Source organism: Palaemon carinicauda, chromosome 36 (genome assembly GCF_036898095.1).
Source record: "Palaemon carinicauda isolate YSFRI2023 chromosome 36, ASM3689809v2, whole genome shotgun sequence".
In the NCBI taxonomy this organism is placed as follows: Eukaryota; Metazoa; Arthropoda; class Malacostraca; order Decapoda; family Palaemonidae; genus Palaemon; species Palaemon carinicauda.
The window spans coordinates 70764519-70791323 of NC_090760.1; positions in this window are offsets into that span (position 1 = coordinate 70764519).

Sequence of the window (26805 nt, forward strand, 5' to 3'; positions counted from 1 at the left end):
GGGTCGTGAGCGACCTGGGAACGAGAGGTTTGATGACGGTCTGGCTGGACCGGCTTACTCGCCTGTGAAGGCGCTAGTTGCGCTGGCGATCGTGGGCGCGCATAGCGCGTATCAGGAACAGGTCGCACCGGGGTTCGCTGCTTCGGAGGTCGCGAGGTGCGAGCCGCATGAGGGCGCTCTGGAGTTAGTTGCGCCACCACCGCTGTCTTAAAGTCAGGCACGGGGCGTGAAGCAGGAACAGGGTGGGATTTGGGCGCGTCGGGCGCGATCGTATCTGTAGTAGATTCGCGCGGTTCCAGAGGCGGCCGTGAGCGCCCGTGCGCTGGCTTGGCAACCTCTGGGGCGACGAGCTAAGTCGTCGCGACGCGTGGTCGCGTTGGTGCTGGAACAGGAACTGCGCGCGGGCGCGCATCGCGAACCTCTCTCGTATCGCGAGCCTCCCTTGTATCGCAAACCTCCTTAGGTGAGCGCGATGGGCCCAAAGCGGCACGTGGGTGCGTTGGGGTGCGCGTGAGCGCTGGAGCTGGAATCGCGCGGGGACGCGTATCGCGTCTCTCCCCCGCAGGGCGCGACGAGTCCGTGGGAACCTGTGGGCGCCTGTGCGCCAACTCAGGAACCTCCTGGATCGCGCGCGGTGAAACAGGAACAGGGGGCCGGCGAGGTGCCGGAGGGCGCGTGAGCGCTGGAGGCCGCAGGGGCACCGGTAGACGCGTAGGCGCCTTATCAGGAACTGGCCGCAAGTGTGCAGGAGAGCGCGGCGGCGCTATAACAGGAACAGGGCGCGTTTGCGCAGTTGGGCGCTTGTGCGCTACTTCAGGAACTGCTGGAGGGCGATGGGGCGCTGATGGGCGTGGGCACGCAGGGAAACCCTGGCGAGCAACAGGAACAGTGGCGCGAACGCCTAAGGGTGAGCGCCAAAGCGCTTTGTCAGGAACAACAGCAACAGGGTGTGCAGGCGGAGCCTTACGCTTAGGGGCAAGCGGCGCAGTTGCGCGCTCAAGTCCCTGAGACCCCGAAGGGTCAGGAGGTTGCGCAGTGGCAGTCTCCAGCGCGTAAAGCGCGTCAGCAGCTTTAGATGTAGATGGTTGAGGTGACAGCTCACATTGTCCCGAAGGACGACCATCCTCCGACAGGGATCGCGAACGATCCCTGGAGAGATCAAGGTTGGTAGCAGGCAGATCAGGAGAACGGCGAGTCGTCTCCTCCGCAGAGGACTGTGGTGACGACGAGCCGAAGAGGCGCCTCTTAGCCTCTATGGCAAAGGGGAGGGCGAGCCTTCCGCCTTATACGCCCATGAGGGGCCGTGGGATCAGCAGGCTGACCATCAATAGGCCTCCGAAGAGGCGTCTCCACCAGAGAACTCCCCCGAGAGGGAGTCTCAATGGAAGGAGAGACCGTGGGACTAAGCTCCTCCCTCGAAGTATGTTCGGAGGGGGAGACAGAGCATTCTGCTACCGCAGCCACAGGAACAGGAGTTTGGTCAGACCCACGGGATGTTTCCAACACAACAACGTCAACCACAGACAGAGGATCTATGTCCACTGAGGTTGACGATTGTTCGGCAGCCGTACCCCGTTTGATCATACCAAACAAGGCTTCCATGGAGGGCGAACCCTGTAGCCCCAAGGAAGCCCAAAGCTGAAAAAGGTCATTGTTAGAAACAAATACCTCCTCTGAGGGGGGAGGGGCATCCGCCTCGCTATGGTAGGCAACGACCTCTCCCTCACCACGGGATCGGTTAATGACATCAACATTACGGTCTACGCTACCTCTCGCCGGCCTCTCGGAAGAGGCCGCCCGAGCGGGAGCTTCGGAGGAGGAATGGGCGGCGGAAGACGACGACTTAGGATTTTCTCTCTTCCGAGAAACCTCGGAAGGAGAAGTATCCCTCTTAGCCTTCTTCTTACGTCGCCGGGCAAACCTCTCCCACTGGAAGGTAGACCACTCCCTACACTCAATGCACAAATTAGAGCTATCACACCGTTGGCCCCTACACTGGGGGCATAAGGAGTGAGGATCCGTTTCCACACCGACATAAAGGTCCCACAAGGGTGGCCGGGAAGTCCAGGGCAAGTCCGCATAAGGAGAGTAGAGGCCAACTTCACACACAAACACTGAAAGAAAAAGCAGACAAAAATTATGGCAGTCAAAAGAGAGGAGAGCGCTGACAGGTCTGTCGTCTCTCCGAGCCAAAAGTAAAGTGGATCAATCACCGGTGTGTGTGAGGGGGGAGGGGTAGCTAGCTACCCCTCCCTACCCCCGCTAACTAGCGGTGGGGTAGGAAACCCTCGTTAAAACTTTATGGCTCGTCATCGGCTGTCGCCAAAGTAATTACCCCATGTAAATAGCGTGGTTTGTATTCAGTTACGGAACAAAAATAATTTGAGATCAATCTCACTTTCAAGAAAAGTTCTGCGTTTTATACTTTTTCAGATAGTATGTGGTCAACACTATATTCTACACTGTACATATACTACCTTCCATGGATATTTATTACCCAATCTGTAACCTGAGATGTAAACTTCTGAAAAAAATTTAAATAATGAAAATTTTCACTTATCTTTAAACTGATATCAGTTGAATATCACAGCCTCCAACCCTGTTATCAGCTGTGATTTAGATATGAATAATTCAAGCTTGTGTCATCAATGTTCCTTTAGCTTCCATCTTCTTTCCCTATTATTAGGGACATATGCTTGCCAACTAGAAAGTGTTCTGTTAACTGGCCTCGGGCTTTTGATTTCAAATGTGTAGGTAAACAACTGCATCTGAAAGACAAGTAAAATATCTTTACTCCAAATGTTCTTCACCTTCAAGTCATAACCTGACTCTTAATAATTACTTTGAAACATGTCACTTTTTAGAATCCATTACACACACACACACACACACACACACTCACACTCACACTCACACTCACACTCACACACACACACACACACACACACACACACACACACACACACACACACACACACACACACTCTCTCTCTCTCTCTCTCTCTCTCTCTCTCTCTCTCTCTCTCTCTCTCTCTCTCTCTCTCTCTCTCTCTCCCCATTTATTTTTGTAGATAAAAATTTGAAATAGCAGTTATTCTTATGGAAGAACATAAGTGAAAAATAAACATAATTTTGGAAAACTGTCGCTTGTGCGCATCTGCACAGGGAATATTGTGAGAATTTCTACCACAAGAAGTGTGTCGATATAGATACTAAAACCAGTGATGTAAATTTAGAGAAAATTAAATGGATTTGCCCCAAGCTTGTAAACGAAGCTAAAATTGCAACGGAAAAAATGGAGGATGTCGAGATGAAAATCTCGAAAATGGAGGAAGAATGAGAAACTTGACAATAGGAGAACATAAAAAAGAATTGCTGAATTGTAAAACAGTCTTCTAGCGCTCAGCATTGACTCAGATAATTCTACCCAGACTACTAACCCAAAATACAAATAATCTTATTGAGAGCATTTTATATAGCAAAGAATATGAAATCAATTAAGTTAACACTAATAGACCAGTAAAATGAGAAAATGACATATGCTGAAAAGGTTTAGATAAAACCTACTAGTAATTGAATCAACACAAGCATCAACTAGAATCACAGACAAGAAAAATGAGGTTATAAAACCACTCAAACGTATACAGTACCAATTCTTAATACGAGGTCAACTTCAAATGTTAATGATGTTGTAAATTTTGCTGATGAAAAAATTACTGTACAGATGAAGTAGTAAGATTGATTGATTGATCTTATGTTTTCTGGCATCCTGAGCAGTAAGGTAGATTCGAACCTTGGTAGCTGATACTGAAATGAGGAAAATTGGAAAATTAAACCCTAAAACTATTATATGCAGTGTATACAATGATGAAGATGTTGTAGTTAATGCTTTGATTCATAGAAATCATTGATTGGATCAGATTTAAGATGTAGAAAAGAATTAAACTCTGTTATTCAAGAAAAGTGCTGCAGGTGGGATTGCCCACTATATGATGGAATGAGATCCTATAGTTCAGAAGGCTATTCATGATAACGGTGACAAAGTTCTGTCGTGATGGGGTACTGGTAACATTCGTGATAGGTACCACGTGTCGACTTCAGAAGGGCCGAAAGTGATGATCTAGTAGATGTTTTGGGGGGACTCTTAAAAGTTGACTGCCCAATAGAAGATGGAGTCCTGACTTGCCTTCCTCCAGTTCTCTACCGAGTCGTCCAATTCGCTGGATGGAAAAAGGGCTGGATTTTGCAACGCTAATGACTTTCATAGTGCCAGGGCCTCCCATTGACCAATTTGCCTTGTAAATTGGGCAGCCATTGCATTCTTTCATTTGAATTATTCCATTGGTTGGCTGAGAAGGTGACAGACCTTAGTGCCTGAAAAGAACATGTCTGAGAACTTCTCTGTGTTAGCTAAATCCTGAGAAGTGGCGAGGTGTTCTGACAAGTGGTGGGGAAAATGGGCCCCTGCTGCTGGTACACTCAACAGTCACTTTGATTGCATCTGAGACTTTCAGGGAGGTGAAGGTGGGAAGTTAAAGGACTCAAAGTTTTTATCCATCCATCCATATACCAAGGCACTTCCCCCAATTTTGGGGGGTAGCCGACATCAACAAAGAAACAAAACAAAAAGGGGACTACTCTCTACGTTCCTCCAGCCTAACCAGGGACTCAGCCGAGTTCAGCTGGTACTGCTAGGGTGCCACAGCCCAACCTCCCACAATTCCACCACAGATGAAGCTTCATAATGCTGAATCCCCTACTGCCGCTACTTCCGCGGTCATCTAAGGCACCGGAGGAAGCAGCAGGGCCTACTGGAACTGCGTCACAATCGCTCGCCATTCATTCCTATTTCTAGCACGCTCTCTTGCCTCTCTCACATCTATCCTCCTATCACCCAGAGCTTTCTCCACACCATCCATCCACCCAAACCTTGGCCTTCCTCTTGTACTTCTCCCATCAACTCTTGCATTCATCACCTTCTTTATTAGATAGCCATTTTCCATTCTCTCAACATGGCCAAACCACCTCAACACATTCATATCCACTCTAGCCGCTAACTCATTTCTTACACCCGTTTTCACCCTCACCAATTCGTTCCTAACCCTATCTACTCGAGATACACCGGCCATACTCCTTAGACACTTCATCTCAAACACATTCAATTTCTGTCTCTCCATCACTTTCATTCCCCACAACTCCGATCCATACATCACAGTTGGTACAATCACTTTCTCATATAGAACTCTCTTTACATTCATGCCCAACCCTCTATTTTTTACTACTCCCTTAACTGCCCCCAACACTTTGCATCCTTCTTTCACTCTCTGACGTACATCTGCTTCCACTCTACCATTTGCTGCAACAACAGACCACAAGTACTTAAACTGATCCACCTCCTCAAGTAACTCTCCATTCAACATGACATTCAACCTTGCACCACCTTCCCTTCTCGTACATCTCATAACCTTACTCTTACCCACATTAACTCTCAACTTCCTTCTCTCACACACTCTTCCAAATTCTGTCACTAGTCGGTCAAGCTTCTCTTCTGTGTCTGCTACCAGTACAGTATCATCCGCAAACAATAACTGATTTACCTCCCATTCATGATAATTTTCGTCTACCAGTTTTAATCCTCGTCCAAGCACTCGAGCATTCACCTCTCTCACCACTCCATCAACATACAAGTTAAACAACCACGGCGACATCACACATCCCTGTCTCAGCCCCACTCTCACCGGAAACCAATCGCTCACTTCATTTCCTATTCTAACACATGCTTTACTACCTTTGTAGAAACTTTTCACTGCTTGCAATAACCTTCCACCAACTCCATATAACCTCATCACATTCCACATTGCTTCCCTATCAACTCTATCATATGCTTTCTCCAGATCCATAAACGCAACATACACCTCCTTACCTTTTGCTAAATATTTCTCGCATATCTGCCTAACTGTAAAAATCTGATTCATACAACCCCTACCTCTTCTAAAACCACCCTGTACTTCCAAGATTGCATTCTCTGTTTTATCCTTAATCCTATTAATCATTACTCTACCATACACTTTTACAACTACACTCAACAAACTAATACCTCTTGAATTACAACACTCATGCACATCTCCCTTACCCTTATATAGTGGTACAATACATGCACAAACCCAATCTACTGGTACCATTGACAACACAAAACACACATTAAACAATCTCACCCACCATTCAAGTACAGTCACACCCCCTTCCTTCAACATCTCAGCTTTCACACCATCCATAGTCAGGAAAAATACAAATTGTTCCTACATGAATATAAACCTTTGTCCTTTCACAGGAGACTCATTCTTAGGTGGGAGGAAGTCCCTATTACCAAACTGGCTGGCTAAAATCCCTAGATAGCTCCTTTTGGACCTGGCTAGATACCTTGCAAACCAGGGTCGAAAATACTGACAGGTTCACAGCCAAATCAACTGAGGACATTGCAACAGAAAAATCTCTCTCTTTTTTGACTAGTTAGTCTGTCAAATGAGACATAAAAATACTCCCATTCATTAAGCGGATGGTAGAATGAATATGATATTTTAATTATAAAATAAATTTTTGAATATACTTACCCGGTGAATATATAATAGCTGCAACTCTGCGGCTCGACAGACAACATACTCAAAAAACTCGCGAGCGATCGCTATGCAGGTTGCGGGTGTGCCCACCAGCACCAACTGTCGGCCAGATACCACTCTTGAATGTAAACAAAACCTTCAATTCTTCTCGTCCCGCTGCGTCTCTATTGGGGAGGAAGGGAGGGTCATTTAATTTATATATTCACCGGGTAAGTATATTCAAAAATTTATTTTATAATTAAAATATCATTTTTAAATATTAAACTTAGCCGGTGAATATATAATAGCTGATTCACACCCAAGGAGGTGGGTAGAGACCAGAGTTAATATGTTTACAGCGTATAAGCTAAGAGTTTTTTCATTTTGACAGTTATCAATATAACAAAACCAAAATAAATAGGTACCTGGTAAGGAAGTCGACTTAGACGATTACTCTGCCTTGTAAGTCTGTCTTCCTCACGGAGCCCAGCGATCCTCTTAGGATGCTGACAGACTCCCAGGAGCTGAAGTATCAAGGGCTGCAACCCATACAACAGGACCTCATCAAACCCCTAATCTGGGCGCTCTCAAGAAATGACTTTGACCACCCGCCAAATCAACCAGGATGCGAAAGGCTTCTTAGCCTTCCGTACAACCCAAAATAACAATATTAAAAACATTTCAAGAGACAGATTAAAAGGATATGGAATTAGGGAAGTGTAGTGGTTGAGCCCTCACCCACTACTGCACTCGCTGCTACGAATGGACCCAGTGTGTAGCAGTCCTCGTAAAGAGTCTGGACATCTTTCAAGTAAAATGACGCGAACACTGACTTGCTTCTCCAAAAGGTCGCGTCCATGATACTTTGCAGAGATCTATTTTGCTTAAAGGCCACGGAAGTTGCTATAGCTCTAATTTCGTGCGTCTTAACCTTAAGCAAAGATCGGTCTTCCTCACTCAAGTGTGAATGAGCTTCTTGTATTAACAATCTGATAAAATATGACAAAGCATTCTTTGACATAGGTAAGGATGGTTTCTTAACCGAACACCATAACGCTTCAGATTTACCTCTTAAAGGCTTAGTACGAGCTAAATAGAACTTAAGAGCTCTAACGGGGCATAATACTCTCTCTAACTCGTTGCCTACGATCTTTGATAAGCTAGGAATATCAAAAGATTTAGGCCAAGGACGAGAAGGCAGTTCATTCTTGGCTAGGAAACCAAGTTGAAGAGAACAAGAGGCTTTTTCTGTCGAAAAACCGATGTTCTTGCTGAAGGCATGAAGCTCACTGACTCTTTTAGCTGAGGCCAAGCACACCAGGAAAAGAGTCTTAAGAGTGAGATCCTTCAGGGAGGCTGAATGTAAAGGCTCGAACCTGTCTGATATGAGGAATCTTAGGACCACGTCTAAATTCCATCCAGGTGTAGCCAAACGACGTTCCTTAGAGGTCTCAAAAGACTTAAGGAGATCTTGTAGATCTTTATTGTTGGAAAGATCTAAGCCTCTATGCCGGAAGACCGAAGCCAACATGCTCCTGTAGCCCTTGATCGTGGGAGCTGAAAGGGAGCGAACTCTTCTCAGATATAAGAGAAAGTCCGCGATTTGGGCTACAGAGGTACTGGACGAGGATACAGATACTGACTTGCACCAGTCTCGGAAGATTTCCCACTTCGATTGGTAAACTCTAATGGTAGAAGCTCTCCTCGCTCTTGCAATCGCACTGGCTGCCTCCTTCGAAAAGCCTCTAGCTCTCGAGAGTCTTTCGATAGTCTGAAGGCAGTCAGACGAAGAGCGTGGAGGCTTTGGTGTACCTTCTTTACGTGTGGCTGACGTAATAGGTCTACTCTTAGAGGAAGACTTCTTGGAAAGTCTACCAGCCATCGAAGTACCTCGGTGAACCATTCTCTCTCGGGCCAGAGGGGAGCAACTAACGTCAACCTTGTCCCTTCGTGAGAGGCGAACTTCTGCAGTACCTTGTTGACAATCTTGAATGGTGGGAATGCGTATAGGTCTAGGTGAGACCAGTCTAGGAGAAAGGCATCTATATGTATTGCTGCTGGGTCTGGGACTGGAGAGCAATAGATTGGAAGCCTCTTGGTCATCGAGGTTGCAAAGAGGTCTATGGTGGGTTGACCCCAAGTCGCCCAAAGCCTCTTGCACACATCCTTGTGGAGGGTCCATTCGGTTGGAATTACCTGACCTTTCCGACTGAGACAGTCTGCTAGAACGTTCAAGTCGCCCTGGATAAACCTCGTAACTAGGGAGATGCCTCGATCTCTTGACCAGATGAGCAGGTCCCTTGCGATCTCGTACAGTGTCAGAGAGTGGGTACCTCCTTGTTTGGAAATGTACGCCAAGGCTGTGGTGTTGTCCGAGTTGACCTCCACCACTTTGTCTAGAAGGAGACTCTCAAAGTTTATCAAGGCCAGGTGAACTGTCAAAAGCTCCTTGCCGTTGATATGCATGCTCCTCTGACTTGAGGTCCACAGACCTGAGCATTCCCGACCGTCCAGTGTCGCACCCCAACCCAAATCCGATGCGTCTGGGAAGAGAACGTGGTTTGGTTTCTGAACTGCTAGGGGAAGTCCCTCTCGTAGACTGATATTGTCTTTCCACCAATTCAGGCAAGTCTTTACTGTTTCGGAAATCGGGATCGAGACCGCCTCTAGCGTCTTGTCCTTTTTCCAGTGAAAAGCTAGATGGAATTGTAGAGGTCGGAGGTGTAGCCTTCCTAGCGAGACAAACTGCTCCAGGGATGATAGAGTTCCTATCAGACTCATCCAATTCCTGACTGAGCAACGTTCTCTCTTCAACATCTTTTGGATTACGAGCAGGGCTTGATCTATTCTGGGGGCCGACGGAAAAGCCCGAAAAACTGGACTGCGAATCTCCATCCCTAAATACAGAATAGTTTGGGATGGGATCAGCTGGGACTTTTCCAAGTTGACCAGAAGTCCCAATTCCTTGGTCAGATCTAAAGTCCAATTGAGATCCTTCAGACAGCGATGACTGGACGAGGCTCTGAGAAGCCAGTCGTCCAAATAAAGGGAGGCTCGGATACCCGATAAATGAAGGAATTTTGCCACATTCCTCATAAGCCTCGTAAACACGAGAGGAGCAGGACTTAGGCCAAAGCACAGGGCCCGAAACTGGTACACCACATTGTCGAACACAAATCTCAGAAAAGGTTGGGAATCTGAGTGAATGGGGATGTGGAAGTAAGCGTCTCTTAGGTCGAGAGAGACCATCCAGTCTCCCTTTCTGACCGCTGCTAAAACTGACTTCGTGGTCTCCATGGTGAACTTTGTCTTTGTGACAAAGACATTCAGAGCACTGACGTCTAGCACCGGTCTCCAACCTCCTGTCTTCTTCGGTACTAGGAAGAGACGGTTGTAAAACCCCGGTGATTGAAGGTCCGAGACTTTGACCACCGCTCCCTTCTCTAGCAAAAGAGACACTTCTAGTTTCAGGGCTTGTCTCTTTGCTTCCTCTCGGTACCTGGGAGAGAGATCGATGGGGGACGTCGCTAGAGGAGGTTTGCGTACAAATGGGATTTTGTACCCCTCTCTGAGCAACCTCACAGACTGTTGATCTGCGCCTCTCTTCTCCCAGGCTTGCCAGAAGTTCTTGAGTCTGGCACCTACTGCTGTCTGAAGCTGCGGGCAGTCAGACTCTGCCTCGCGAGGACTTGGCTCCTTTCCTCTTTCCTCTCTTCCCTTCGGCACGAGTACTTCCCCTGCTGGGGGCTCTGCCACGAAAGGGCGGAATAAACTTGGACGCTGGAGTGTCTATCCTAGGTCTAGCAGACAAGGCAGACGAAGGGGTCCCTTTGCGAGCCGAGGACGCAACCAAGTCATGGGTGTCCTTCTGCACAAGGGACAACGATATTTCTTTAACTAAAAGTTCAGGAAACAAGAACTTAGATAAAGGGGCAAAGAGTAGCTCAGATCGTTGACAGGGCGTCACTCCTGCTGACAGAAAAGAGCACAGAGACTCTCGTTTCTTTAGGACTCCTGACGTAAACGAGGCGGAGAGCTCGTTGGATCCATCGCGGATGGCCTTTTCCATGCAGGACATGATGAGTAAGGAAACATCTCTATCGGCTGATGAGATTTTCCTACTCAGGGCTCCCAAACACCAGTCAAGGAAGTTAAAAAACTTCAAAAGCCCTAAAGATGCCCTTAAGTAGATGGTCCAGGTCTGAGGATGACCAACTAATCTTCGAGCGTCTCATGGCTAGGCGGCGGGGAGAGTCTACAAGACTTGAGAAGTCGCCCTGGGCAGAGGCAGGAACTCCCAAGCCGAGAACTTCTCCCGTGGCATACCAGACGCTCGATCTAGACGAGAGTTTAGTTGGGGGGAAGGCAAAGGAAGTCTTCCCTAAACTCCTCTTGGTTTCTAACCAATCGCCTAACAGCCGTAAAGCTCTCTTGGATGAGCGAGAGAGAACGAGTTTTGTAAAGGCTGGCATGGCAGCAGGAACGCCTAAAACAAACTCAGACGGCGGCGAACGAGGAGCCACAGAGACAAAGTGTTCAGGGAACAACTCTTTAAAGATGAGCATGACTTTCTTAAAGTCCATAGATGGCGGAACTGCTCTAGGCTCATCAATATCTGAAGGATGATCCTCAGGCTGAGGGTCAGCAACGTCCTCATCTGATAACTGATGAGAAACAAGCAAAGGGGTAGGCAATGCTTGACACGCAGCGTCCGCCCGCACTGGTGCATAAGTGACGGAGCAGGACGCAGCGTCCTGAAACTGCTGAACAGTCTGGGAACTGTCAACAACAACAACAGGAGCGTGAGGACGCACAGCGTCCACCCGAGACTGCTTAGACCGCCTGGGTTGTGCAGTCAAAACAACTCTAGGTTGCAGAGGTTGACACACCGCGTCAAAACAAGTCAACTCTGATGGTTGGCGAACATCCTGAACGTCACCAGGCGCATCAGTGAGTTGCTTAACGTCCACATTAGGTTGAAAGTCCACACGAGACCGCATCGGGTGTGGTACAACCCCAACAGGTTGACGTGAACTGGCAACACCAACGTCAACAGGACGCACAACAGAACGCTTGGGTGGCTGACGGCCAGGATCTCCATGAGATAAACGGCTAGGTTCAACGGAAACCTTCTCTGCATTGTAATCTTCCATAAGGGACGCAAGCTTAGACTGCATGTCCTGCAGTATAACCCATTATGGGTCTACGGTAACGGGTGCGGTAACAGCCGGGGTTAGCGTCTGAGACGGCACAACTTTGCCTTGCTTAGGCGGCGAGCAGTCATCCGATGACAGCAACGGGTCCGAACTGTCCCAATGACTACATCCGGGACGTTGGACCTGTCCTGAAGGGACCGACTTGCGTTTCAAAGGCCTAGAAACCTTGCTCCATGGTTTCTTGCGTGAAACGCCTTCGGAAGACGAGGTAAAAATGGGCTCTCTCGTCTTATGGTAGGGGCGATCTTGACGAGATACGCCTGATACCAAAGAGGGAACGTCTGTTCGCTGATCAAGGCCTCTCGAACCCATAAGACGTACGACATTGCTTCTCCCCTGGGCTTGGGAGCTTGCAAGAGGTCCCGGACTAGGTGAACGACAGGCACGAACAGACGAACCCTCGGTCGCAACACTGTTCACAACACTTTGAACACTAATCACTTTCCCACTTTCCGCCGTGGCACTGTGGCACTTAAGTTCCTTCACGTCAGCCATGAGTTGATTACGGTCACTTGCTAACGCTTCAACCCTCTCCCCCAAGGCATGGATAGCACGTAACATGTCTTGCATCGACGGTTCCTGAGTGCTAGAAGGGGGGTTAGGAACAACCACTACAGGGGAAGGATTAGGTTCAGGGGCATGTGGAGAGGAAAAATCTACGGACCTAGAAGAACTTCTCCTTACCCTATATCTCTCTCTAGTCTGCGTGTATATTTATCATATTCGATAAAATCGAATTCCGAAAGGCCCACGCATTCCTCACACCGATCTCCCAATTGACAGGTTTTACCCCGACAATTGGAACAAACAGTATGAGGGTCGAGAGAAGCCTTTGGAAGACGCCTATTACAGTCCCTAGCATTACACTTTCGAAACCTAGGTACTTGAGAAGGGTCAGCCATTTTGAATTAGTCAAAGAAAATTCCAAAAACAATCCAAGTCATCAACAAATAATCCGATTCAATAAAGAGTTCAAGAGTTTATGTTGAGGAAAAACACCTGTACTGCGAAAGATCAAACCAAAATAAAGTACTTCACCAAATATGATGGGAAAACTCCAGGTTCTACAGCGAGTATAAGTACGTCTTGTCGTCAACGTCGACAGAGAAGAATTGAAGGTTTTGTTTACATTCAAGAGTGGTATCTGGCCGACAGTTGGCGCTGGTGGGCACACCCGCAACCTGCATAGCGATCGCTCGCGAGTTTTTTGAGTATGTTGTCTGTCGAGCCGCAGAGTTGCAGCTATTATATATTCACCGGCTAAGTTTAATATTTAAAAACTTCTATTTAACATTAATAGAAAAACTGCTGGCTACATAGGATTCCAACAACTATACCACAAGGGAGAGAAAGAAGAGAAGAAAAGGCAAGACACTCTCACTCTCATCCTAGACCTACAATGTAACCACCATCTTAGGCATGATACTATTGGTCCTATAAAGGAGCTAGGATCACAGCACCACTTGCTGAGCAGCAATCACAAATCCCAATGAAAATGTGTCCAAACTCTTGCGAGTGCATTCCGACAATTAATGCAAAGAAAATGCGATTTGCCACATCCATACTCTAGCGTCTAAAACTTCAGCTACCATGAGATTTTTCTTAAAGGCAAGAGTAGCAGTGACTCCTCTGATCTCATGGGTGTGCATTTTGATGTGCTCTAATGCACTGTGGGTTCGAGGTTACAATGCTGTTGACAGTGACTCGCAGCCAAAAGGAGATTTTTGTTGACTCTTTTTTACCCTACCAATGCTTATGAACAATTCTGTACCCTAGGTATGGCAATCTTGGTTCTTTAGAGGAAACACATTAGCACCCTTAAAGAACGCAAAAATAACTCATCCGTATTCTCAGTTACTTCCCTAAGCAATGAAACTGTAAAGGATGAAAACCTGGAATCAACGAAAAAAAAAGATTATGAGGTTTTGCTACGAAATCAGGAATTAAAAATATAAAGAGGTACCTCCAGAGCTTAGAATGGGAGAACAAATACGAGAGTCTGTGTAATTCACTCATATGCCTAGTTGAAGCTAAAACAAGCAGAAAAAAACGTTTTTAGAGTAAGGTTCCTGAGACTAGCCACAACGGTTCATAAAGATCTCTCTTTAAAAACAGCTGGAGGTCGAATTACATGAGGGGGAAAGGTCTGTTCCATACTCCTGATAAGTACAGATAATTCTCACAAAGAGGATATAATCCCTCCTCTCAGTTTCAGTACCTGGCTAAAGGCCAGATAATACCATTTTACCACTGAGACTGAGAAGTGTTTTTTCTTCCATAGACAAGCTAAGAAGTCCACTACTAGTTTTATACAAGGCTCTAAGAGGAAAAGTATTCTATCGACGACACCAACCATAGAAGATAGCCCACTTTGCCTGGTACACGTCGATGGAAGATTTTTATGAGGTATCGGGACATGTCTCGTGCAAAAAGTCTCTCTCTCGGAGGAGGTGCTGGATGGAGCTGACAGAGCAGATTGCGCCATGAGGGAAATTCTCTTGGAACTTCTAATAGTAGAAGCAGAAGGTCAGGGTACTATTCTGTTTGAGACCATTTTGGGGCTTCATGAGTGAATTTCAAGTTTTGCTATGGAAACACCTTGTATATCACTCTACAAAGAAGGTAAAAGGGTTGAAAAATATAGACGTTGGGGCCGTTCCAGGGATGCTGGAACACGTTCTCAAGTTCTGCCGCAGGGTCTAGTACTGGGGAACAATAGACTGACAATTTTCAGTTGAGGCTTGTCACAAACATCTATTGTCGGGGAACCACACAAAGTCAGAAGCCTCATCGCTGCTTGTGGATGTAAAGATCATTTTGATAAAATTATCTGATCCCTCTAACTCAAATTGTCTGCTATGAAATTCCTAATCAGGAATGAACCAGGGTGAGAAGAGTACAGTGGTGAGAACTGCCCATTCGATCACCAATGTGGCTAGTTGACAGAAAAGCTGTGAGACTGTGCTGCCTTCCCTGTTGATATATGCCACTATGGTTGCACCATTATTCATCAACGCAACAGGGTGACCTACTAGAAGAGGCTGTAAGTGTTGAAGTGCTAGATAAGCTGTCTTCAAGTGAAGAACACTAATATGAAGAGACTAATCCTCGTGCAACAATTTTCCTGATGCCAACCTCTCTTTAATACATCCATAAAAAGAAGGAGATCTGGACCGAGTTTGGTGTTTTGATCAATTAGTACCTGGCAAAGATGAGAATCTGTGGTCTATTTTATCAGATAGTAGGTTGGCCTGGGCACCAGCCGCCCGTTGAGATACTACTGCTAGAGAGTTATGGGGTCCTTTGACTGGCCAGACAGTGCTACATAGGACCCTTCTCTCTGGTTACGGTTCTTTCCCTTTGCCTACACAGACACCGAATAGTCTGGCCTATCCTTTACAGATTCTCCTCTGTCCTCATACACCTGACAACACTGAGATTACCAAACTATTCTTCTTCACCCAAGGGGTTAACTACTGCACTGAAATTGTTCAGTGGCTACTTTCCTCTTGGTAAGGGTAGAAGAGACTCTTTAGCTATGGTAAGCAGCTCTTCTAGGAGAAGGACACTCCAAAATCAAACCATTGTTCTCTATTCTTGGGTAGTGCCATAGCCTCTGTACCATGGTCTTACACTGCCTTGGGTTAGAGTTCTCTTGCTTGAGGGTACACTCGGGCACACTTTTCTATCTAGTTCCTCTTCCTCTTGTTCTCTTAAAGTTTTTATAGTTTAAATAGGAAATATATATTTGAATATTGTTACTATTCCTAAAATATTTTATTTTTCCTTATTTCCTTTCCTCACTGGGCTATTTTCCCTATTGGGGCCCCTGGGCTTATAGCATCCTGCTTTTCCAACTAGGGTTGTAGCTTAGCATTTAATAATAATAATAGTATGACCAGTGTCTCTTTAGACACCATTCCAACAATCATAGGGGGAGGTGGTCGTGAGGAGCAAGTCTCTCTAAAGAGATCAAGTGGCCTGGTAGCTGTTTTCATTATTGTGCTTGTAACTGTACTCGATGAAGGAAAGGCCGAGTTACCTTACTGAATCATGTTATCCTGTCTTGGGAGGGATAAATTTTTCTTATATATTACTGTATTTATGTCCATGCCCAGGTTTATCATTCTCTGATTGGGAGAAAGCTTAGACTTCTCTAGATTTGTCACAATCCCTAGATCATGACAAAACTAGAGAAGTTTGTCCCCAGGTTGTCAAAGTTAGGACTCCTGAGTCCACCAGTGCTAGCCAGTCATCTAAATACTGTACTGGATCAGATGAATTCTCTTAGCCTGTGCCCCTGCCGACACCAACATAAACACTTTAGTGAATTACTGAGGGGGGAGGGGGTCTTGTACAGCCCGAAGTAAAGAGCCTTGAACTGAAAGACTTTGCTCCCTAAGACAAAGCATAGATATTTTGTTGAAGAACAATTTATGGGGATTTAGAAGTATGCTTCAATGATATCGAGGGAAATCATAAAGTCGTTCTTCCTCACTTTGTGTCTGACTGTGCTAGGCGTCTTCGTCCTGAACCAAGTCTAGTGGATGAACTCATACAGGGGTGAGAGGTCTATTGCGGGTCTCCAGACCCCACCCCAAGACCTTTTTGACCGTAAAAAGATGACTGAAGAAGCCTGGAGACCCATCCAGGACTTTTTCTAGAGCACCCTTTAGCAGCATATAGTAGTCTGCACCTCAAAACGAAGCTCAAGATCTTTTTCCATTCTTGGGTGATAAAAGAACCATGTCGGTGGAGCTGGAATGAGAGGAGGGGGAGAACTAGAGAACATGAGGCAGTATCACCTCATCTATTTCTCTGCCAAGCAGAGAGGTGGAATTGCCAGCCCTAACATGAACAAGGGCCTGGCCTACTTTTCCCTCCAGAATTCTAGTTCTGTCCCTTTTGCGGATAAAACGGTTAAGCAGAATCAGTAGGCTTCCGAGATGTCGACAGTGCAGCTCCGAGGTAATTCCTATTCCACTCCAGTCTAGAAGTTTATCCAGGAAGAAGAGATGACCTCGAACAGTTGTTTGAGGACAAAGGTTGAGGCTTCCTAAAATATACCATTAGGTGGAGATGCGATGTGAAAAATGAAATATTTATAGATAGGAAAAATGCAAATTTAAATATTTCTGTATTATTGAATTTTTTTTTGCATTTATATAGTTGTGTCTTTGTTAACTTTTTATACTTTGGTCCCTTAACATTGTCTCATTATATTCTTTTTTTGCAGCATGGCCTACTCCCTGTAGGGCTTGGAGATGTTAGCTAGAATTGCAGTAATGCAGTAGAGATACTGTCACGAATAAGCGAGTGGATATCAAAGACAAAGTAATCGACATGCGTCTTTAAGAAGATACATGGATCAAAATAAATATTATTCACTGAACGTACCCACACCTACATGTCTGATGTGGTTCCATTGGCTTGGCTTAACATCAATGTCAGATCAAGAAAGAGCATAGTGGAGTTAATGATCCCGACAGCAGATCCTCGCATGACAGGGGTAGAAAATAGCCCCATAGTAGGGTGATATCCTTTCTGATTGAAAGTGTTCACCTACTGACTGTACTTTTGTATTAATTCAAGCTGCACTTCACAAAATACAAGTGAACAAAATCAAGAGACATACTTTGCATATAGGAGTGTAGTTTATAATGAGCAAAACCTAGAGAAAGTTAGCTTCTCTAGAACGTCTGTGTTGTTCAGTATACAAAGCAAAAGTACAATTGTTTTTGAGTGCCACATGAAGCATTATGCGGGCATTTTCATATTGACAGAAATTGCCAAGTGCGAAGGGATTTGACAAAATTATTGTGAATTAGCCTGGCTGTGATGAAATGATGCTTGTGAAGAATCTTTATTCTTCCAGTAAGTGTGTAGGAGGAGGCCAAATCTATGCTGCACAGACATATGTATAAACAATATTGAACTTTGGTGAGTGTTGTTTTTTCACGAAATGAATGGTAACTGAATTACCTGTTAACAGGAACTTTGTTTAGTATTCTTATGTGTCCAATGTGTGGGCAGTTTTTTTCTATCATTTTTTAATCCTGTTATTGTGAGGCTGAAGTGAAAAGGGATACTAATTTTTTCTTACAATAAAAACTCCCTTAATGAAGCATTTGTCAACCTTTTTCTTTTTTTCATATTTTGTAATAACCTTTTTTTTATCTTTTTCTTTCTTTACACCTCCTCCCTGAAGGTGTCTATGTTGCAGCCTTTCATTAAGCAATAATATTTTTTATTATCCTCTCTGAATGTTCAATTACTTTTAATTAAAAACATATCTTACCTAGAAATCATACTGCTCCTCTTATTTAGGACTCTGAGCATAGCACTGTGGAGAGATACGGGAACCTAAGAAAAGATAATAGGGAAATTTGAGGTTCTAGCTGGATCCCTTTGCCCAGTATAAAAAAATCAAGGGGTGGTGCCCAGTGCCCAGTTCATTCTTGATGCTTACTTTTTGCCCAGATCTCTGGGTATTCCATCGTTTTTCTTTTTTGTGTAGTGAACGTTGGAGTGTGGCTGGCATTTGGACACTAGGCAGTCTGTGTGCTATATCTGGCCACAGTCTACAAACCACTACAGCAAACCTTGATTAGATTTTCTCCATTTTTCAGCCGTCACCTCTACCAGCTCCAAAGGAACCAGGAAAGGTCCTTTAAGCGAAGAATTTCTGAGGTTTGGTACCTCTCTCTCTGATCCACTTGCCTCGCAAAATTGCAGGCCACCACATCTCACTTCTTTAAAATCCAGTCAGCTAACTGGTGAACAAAAAACCCTGCTGATTTTCCCCCTGACAGAGCAAGGACTGTGAACTGCCTCTTCTCCTCTGTGTCCAAGAGGTCTTCACTCAAGGCTAAATAACCTACTATACTTGATCAGTGGTCCAACCAGTATGCCAACTGAAGAGGCAACATCCCTACAGCCTCCCTGTTCGAGGACTCTGAAGCTGTGAAAGTGATGTGATGTACTGCCAGCCTCTCAACAGATATAGACAGAGCTAGGGTAGAGACTACGAAGTCCAGAGGCAGGGAAGAGGGATGAGTCTGGCATCACATAGTAACACTTTTGCCTTGTAAAATCTGGCAGCAGAATCTTTAGGGAATGCTCACGGGCTAAAACCTGCATGTTGACCTGGTCGAATGTCTCCTTGGCTATTTTACACCAAGAGTGTTCTATTCATGGCCATGAACCCTGCCTTTAATTGGAGATCTGGGGCTTTACCAAAACTGTTAACTCTCCTTATCAAGACCAGAACCTGCAAAAATTATAATTCTGACTTAGCCTCAGACTCAGTCCAATTCAGACCAGCTGCTTGAGGCAACCATCTAACAGAATCGGGAGAGTCCCAATCATGAGAGTCCATCCGAAGATTGTCAAGAGATTAAAATTTATTTTGATTACCCCTATTAGGTGAATTAAAAAAAAAATCTTCTTGCCCTTCTATGCAGAACTCCTACGCCTATCAGTAGTTGGCGAACAAGGAAAAGGAGAATCATCACGATCTCTCCTACGAAAGAACCTACGAAAACCAGACGAACCATTGAAAAATGGAGAACAAGGGTATGCTATCAATCCTGCACACCCAATACCCACAGGTGACTCTGGACCTGAAGAAGATTGTCTGGCGGAGAAATGCTCTGAAGATGAGTCGGCCACTCTACATGACCAACTTCAAGACACACTCGACTTGCAGCAGCCTGTAATTATTAACACATAAAATGAATTTTGAGGTTCTAGAATCCTCTATGCATTTGAAAACGAGGATCTAATGAAGAAGTCACTTGCGACATCCTGCGAGGGTCATGCTGTTGTAAACTGTCAGAGGGCAACAAGACCGGAAAGACCTGAAGCTCCGAAGAGCACAAGCCCTAAATACAACAAGGATAAGGTATTGCTCCAGATTTCTGGACTGTAAAGTCCTCATATGATCCCTTATCAGGATACTCAGCACACTCAGAGGCAAGTACAGTACTTTCCCTTTGTTCAGTAAAAAAATATTGATCAAGGCTGAATGTGTAAAGAACTCGTGCTGGACTCTCTCTTTATCAACTATCCCCTGTCAATCTGGAAAAGCAATGGAAGAGCTTACATCAACAGCGCGCCCAGGTGGGGGCTTCAAATGAGCGTGCCTCCAATCAAAAACAGTTTTGCAAACACCAAAGCCCTGTGCGTAATCGCAATCATGAATTCAGGAGACTTAGACATTTTTTCCCTTGGGGAGAGTGAGCTAATGGAGGCACCTGCAGATCCTTGCGATCACGAGAAGATCTGTCACCTCAAACACTTGCATTAAGCGTATGAGAGTGAGATTGCAATGTATTTGTTTACGCCACATGGGTGCGCATATCAGGAGCACGTTAACCACAAACAAAGACTGATGTTGGAAGGCTTCTAGACAAAAGTGCTGGGATCTAGTACTGGTGAGCAGTACACCGAAAGCTTCCAATTGAGGGACATTGTGACCAGGTCTATTGTCAGCAAACCCCACAAAGTTGAGACTTTGTTGGCTGTCTGATAATTCAAAGATCACTCGGAGCCAACTATCCGAGTCTTCAAGCTCAGTTTGTATGCCACAATGCTTTTCTTACTCGGGATGAAATGGGCTGATAGGACTACCAAGTTGTTTTCCGTCCATTTTAAGAATTCTACGGCTACATGGCATAATTGCTGTGAAAAGGTACCTCATTGTTTATTTACGTACGCCACTACCGTGATGATGTCACTCATCAGCACCACAGAGTGTCCTAAAAGGAGCTGTTAGAATTGCTTGAGAGCCAGAAAGGCTGCTCTCATTCCCAGGATTATGTGGCACTGCTGCTCGGACTCGGACCACCCGAAGGCCACGTGTTGCAACAGATGAGCCCCACCAATTTTTTGATGTATCCGTGAAGAGCATCAAATCTAGGGGAGGAGAAAGAAGGTCTACTCCCCTAGGGAGATTGGTGTCTATCACCCACCAACTTAGATCTCTTTTCTGCTCTGGCCCTATCGGAACCTGAAGGTTCAGAGGGTCATAGTACTAAGACCAAAAGGTCTTTAGCTCCCTACAAAGAAAAAAGGTGCTCCAAGGAGGTTGTGTTCTAACAGGCAAAGCTCCAGATGTGCTGGTATCGAGGCTTGCACTAGAAAGGCATGAGCTTCCCCCTTTAGTCTCCCCTCTCTGTTTTCAGACGAAAAGACTCTGCCTATGTGGGTGTCTATCTGCATCCCGAGATATACCAATTTCTGAGATGGTTACAGAGAGGACTGTCTCAGTGTAGGAGAAGAATCTCTACCAAGATTGCTAGAATTAGCACCTTGAACTGGTATATTCTTTCATTCAGGATAAACCTTAGGTATTTCCTTGATGATGGATGGATTAGGACCTGGAAGTATGCATCTTTAAGTTCAGTGTCATCATGAAGTCCTTTGGTCTGACTGTTTCTGCCATCTCCACCTAGAACGGAGTTTGTCGAACAAACTTTTTCAGGGCGAAGAGATTGATGACTGGTCTTCAGCCTCCAGATGCCTTTTCTACAAGAATTGACTGTAGAAGCCTATGGACCCATCTAGGGTCTATTGGAGCGCATCCTCTAGTATGGTCTGCTCCTTTGCTGATCCGTTCAACCTAGGAAGGGAGAGTAAACGGGACGTGGTAGCTCACATGGAGGATGGATATTGACCAAGGTTCAGCTCCATGAAACATCCACCTCTGCCACCTTCTCTGTAGGCATTCCCCCACTGGTGGAAGGGTAGGAGGAATGCACCTAGCGGGTACACCCACGTCTACATCCTCCACCTCCTTTACCTTGTGACCCTTTACCATGAAAGGGCTGCTTGGGGCCTTACTTGCTAAAGGATGTCTTCTGGGCATGGGACCCTCTCTTCTGCCTTGTCGTCTCAGTGGTGATGATCTTAGCAGGAGTGGTGCTGGAGTAAGGGCATGATGTCATGTCCCTATGGAGTAGGGAGTATAAAGCTTGGTGCTTCATGCCCTGTGGGCCATAAGCGTGCTGAGTAAGCTCAGTCTGAGGGCGTAGCATAATCGAAAGCTGTGAAGACTGACCAAAGATCCCCCAACTAGTAACAATAAGAGGTACTAGTCAGCGACTGTTCTCGTTTGTATGCTGAAGCAGTGCGAACAAAGGATGGAAGAGCAGAAGCGGAGGCGTCTACCACAATGGGCACGAGAAGCTCTGGCGGCTTACCTCACTCAGTCTCTCGGGGAAGCTCCCTTTGTCCTTTGCTGTAGAGCCTCCAAAAGCCGTTCCTTAGAGAGGGAACCCGAGATCCCCAAGGAAGGCCAAAGCTGGAGCACCGCATCAGGAGCAAGAGACTCCCCAATGGCCAAGGGCAGCATTGTTTTGCTATGGAAAGCATTAGAGTCCTTTGAATCGAAGGGTTTTATGGGGTCAAACGGCTACCAATCTTACTCGACTGTCCTCCAAAGGAGACCGATCAAACAGAATCAACAGGGAGGAAACAAGATGCTGGTGTAAGAGATTGATTGAGACTTCTTCACCTTTGATGAAGACCAAGAGAGAAAAATCCCTTAGACTTCTTTGGTTTCCTACCTAACCACACCCACTGGGTGGACTGCCATTCCCAACACTTGTCACAAGGAGATTCCTGCAAACGTAGATAGCCCCTGCATGCAGGACAAAGGACATAAGGATCCATCTCCTGGGCTGACATGAGGGTGCCACAATGGCGCCCTTCCACGCTCGGACAAATCCAAATTGTAAGGAAACCTCACAATACACAAGCAAAACTGATAAGAGAAAGAAGATACAGAATTACTGCCAGTTTATTCAAAAGGAATGTGGGTTAACACGAGTATTGGCACATCCACTCCTTACCAAGCCAAAATAAAAAGTGATGTGATTTCACCAGTGTGTCTGTGTGTGTGAATGGGCTGGTTAGTCTAGCCCCATGATACCCCTGCTAACCAGTAGCAGGAAGTTATACTTCACTAAAATGTTCTATGGCTTGTTTTCAGCTTTCATCAAGATATACATCCACAGTAATGAGCGAAAGGGTTTGTATTACGCGTTGAAACAAAGGGATTTTAGCAAGCATAACCACACTCACATTACATATACTGTACTGGGATTGCATATCATTCTCTTCACTTACTAATGTGTTTCAACTACCATGAATAGACCATCCAATCCCAAAACTGTTCCACATACTGTATAGGGGAGTTGAAACATTGGCCCATGTAACAAATTGGAATTGTTCCTTACCCAAGTCCAGGAGGTTAAAGGTTGAGATCTTTCTGTAGCTATGGAGATTTTCAATTGGAGTTCACTTTTTACTGTTATGTGAATGTATAATGTAGTTGCTTCCAGCATGAAGTTGTGAAGCTGTCCGTGCCTCTTGTGCTGTTGAATGAATAAATTTGTATAACTACAACTTTCAAATGTGAAAAAAAATTTGGTATAAAGATGACAAATTCGAAGATAATTTGTATTTTTCCTAACCATACAAACATTAGCTATTTACAAAGGGTTTACTTTTAGCGCAGCTGAAACGACGAGCCAATAGTTTTAACGAGGGTTAATTACCCCCGCGCTAGTTAGCGGGGGGTGGGGAAGGGTAGCTTGCTACCCCTCCCCCCCTCCACACACCGGTGACTTGCTTCACTTCACTTAGAGGTAGGACTTGACTTGGGGGTCAGGGATGGCGGGCACATATGTGTAAATAGCTAAGGTTTGTATGGTTAGGAAAAATACAAATTATCTTCGAATTTGTCATTTGTTCCGTAACCGAAATACAAACCACGCTATTTACAAAGGGTGACTTACCCCTTAGGAAGGGTGGAAAGTCCCCAGCCTTACTGACTTCGGCTTGCCCGGGGGCTCAATCCCTCAGTGAGCAGCACTAGAGAGAGGGAGCCCCTGTACCTCACAAGTTCCTAGCATCGCTAGGAACGAGTGGCCTACATAAGCAGTGTGAGGAGGAGAGTGTGACTCGTCCTATGAAGTTGACCTTGAGACCTTCAGATAGGAATTCTAGGATAGGACGTTCCCCATACCACCTTGTCAGGGTATGGGAGACGCAACAGTATTAAGCTTAATACTAGGAGCACAAAGAAGCATGGGTTACCTGCAGAGGTCGAGGTCAGCTATGCGAGGACCAGGATGCTGCTTCCCCAAGAGAGGGGAGAATGAAGAAAGAAGTAAGGGTCAGACATACTCTTTCATTCACGCAGACTAAGACCGGGTAACAACGCCCTCAACCTACTGCTACTTGTCCAAAAAGGAGCCTGAGGTTAGACCAGCTGTTGTGCAGCCACCACAGGGCCGATAGAAAACGTATCGAGGCTCCTGTGGGTCACGTCTTGCAGGTAGTGGGCTGTGAAGGTCGTTTGACGCTTCCAGACCCCAGCTTGAAGTACCTGCGTCACAGAGAAGTTTCTCTTGAAGGCCAGGGATGTAGCAATACCCCTGACATCGTGGGCCCGAGGGCGACGTGACGGAGGAGGGTCAGGATTCAGGGCATGGTAGATAACCCTTCGAATCCAAGCTGAGATGGTGTTCCTGGTGACCCTCCTCTTTGTCCTGCCTGTACTCACAAACAAAGCTCGCACATGAGGACGGACTGCATCCGTTCTCTTCAAGTAGTGCCTCAGACACCTCACTGGACATAGTAGCAGCTGGTCTGGGTCGTTTGTTACAGAACGGAGACTCGCGATCCTGAAAGAGTCGAACCGAGGATCCGGCACTCCAGGATTCTGAGTCTTGGCCACAAACTCAGGGACGAACCTGAACGTTACCTCCCCCCATCCCCTTGAATGGGCGATGTCGTACGAGAGACCATGAAGTTCACTAACTCGCTTGGCCGAGGCCAAGGCGAGTAGGAAAGCCGTCTTCCAAGACAGGTGGCGATCGGAGGCCTGGCGTAATGGCTCGAAGGGAGGTCTCTTAAGAGACCTGAGGACTCGAACCACGTTCCAAGGAGGGGGTCTCACTTCCGACTGGGGGCAGGTAAGCTCATAGCTACGTATGAGTAAAGAGAGTTCTAGCGATGAAGAAATATCCACGCCCTTCAATCTGAAGGCCAAGCTTAAGGCTGAGCGATAGCCTTTCACTGCCGAGACAGAAAGGCGCATTTCTTCTCGCAGATACACGAGGAAGTTCGCTATTGCTGGAATAGTGGCATCGAGTGGAGAGATACCCCTTCCACGACACCAACCACAAAAGACTCTCCACTTTGCTTGGTAGACTCCCTCAGAGGACCTTCGCAGGTGCCGAGACATTCTCTCCGCAACCTGTTGCGAAAAGCCTCTCTCCGCGAGGAGACGCTGGATAGTCTCCAGGCGTGAAGCCGAAGCGAGGCCACGGCCCTGTGAGGGACGCCGGAGTGGGGTTGTCTGAGAAGCTCATGTCGTGGAGGAAGCTCCCTTGGGAGTTCCGTCAGGAGTTGCAGAAGGTCCGGAAACCATTCCGCGTGATGCCATAGCGGAGCTACTAGAGTCATGGAACAGTTGACCGATAGTCTGGTCCTGTTGAGCACCCTTCTCATCAGACAGAATGGTGGGAAGGCGTACACGTCGATGTTGTCCCACCGTTGCTGGAAAGCATCTTGCAAGAGTGCCTTGGGGTCCGGGACTGGTGAGCAGTACAGGGGCAGCTTGAAGTTCAAGGCTGTCGCGAACAAGTCCACAGTCGGGGAACCCCACAAAGTCAGGACTTTGTTGGCTATCTGAGGATCCAAAGACCACTCGGTACTCACTATCTGCGAAGCCCTGCTCAGACTGTCGGCGAGCACATTCCTCTTGCCAGGAATGAAGCGAGCTGATAGTGTTATCGAGTGGGTTTCGGTCCACCTCAGAGTCTCTACTGCAAGATGGGATAGCTGTTGCGAAAAAGTGCCTCCCTGCTTGTTGATATAAGCCACTACCGTGGTGTTGTCGCTCATCACCACCACGGAGTGACCCGCCAGGGACCGTTGGAACTGCTGAAGAGCCAGAAAGACGGCCTTCAATTCTAGCAGGTTGATGTGTAGGCACTTTTCTGATTCTGACCAAAGGCCTCAGGCCCTCTGGTTCAGAACGTGCGCCACCCACCCTTCTTTTGACGCGTCCGAAAACAGAGTCAATTCCGGGGGGAGGACGAGAAGACTCACTCCCTTCCGCAGGTTCTCGTCGGCCAGCCACCACCGCAAGTCCGTCTGTTCCAGAGACCCCATTGGGATCAGAATGTCCGGGGAATCGGATCCTTGATTCCACCGGGACTTGAGCCGCCATTGAAGGGATCTCATCCTGAGGCGGCTGTTTGGAACCAGACGGGCCAGGGAGGATAGGTGGCCTAAGAGACGCGACCACGATTGGGCGGGGAGTTCTTTTCGCCTGAGGAAAGGTTCCGCCACCCTCCTTAGCCTTGCTATCCAGTCGTCTGATGGAAAGGCTTTGTGGAGATTGGTGTCTATTAGCATGCCTAGATAAACCAGTCGTTGGGACGGCTGCAGAGAGGACTTCTCGAGGTTTACCACGATCCCCAGATCCTGGCAAAGATCCAGAAGCCTGTCTCGGTGCCGAAGAAGGGTCGACTCCGAGTCTGCTAGGATCAGCCAATCGTCAAGGTAACGAAGGAGACGAATGCCGTTCCTGTGCGCCCAAGATGAAATCAGGGTGAACACTCTGGTGAACACCTGAGAAGCTGTGGAGAGACCGAAACACAGCACCTTGAACTTGTAGATCTTGTCTAAGCAGAATCTCAGGTACTTCCTGGAAGACGGATGGATTGGGATCTGGAAGTACGCGTCCTTTAGATCCAGTGTACACATGAAGTCTTGTGGTCTCACCGCAAGTCTGACCGTGTCTGCTGTCTCCATGCTGAACCGGGTTTGTTTGACAAACCTGTTCAGAGCTGAGAGATCGATGACGGGTCTCCAGCCTCCAGTAGCCTTCTTTACAAGAAAGAGTCGACTGAAGAAGCCTGGGGAGCCGTCCACGACCTCCTGGAGAGCACCCTTCTCGAGCATGGTCTCGACTT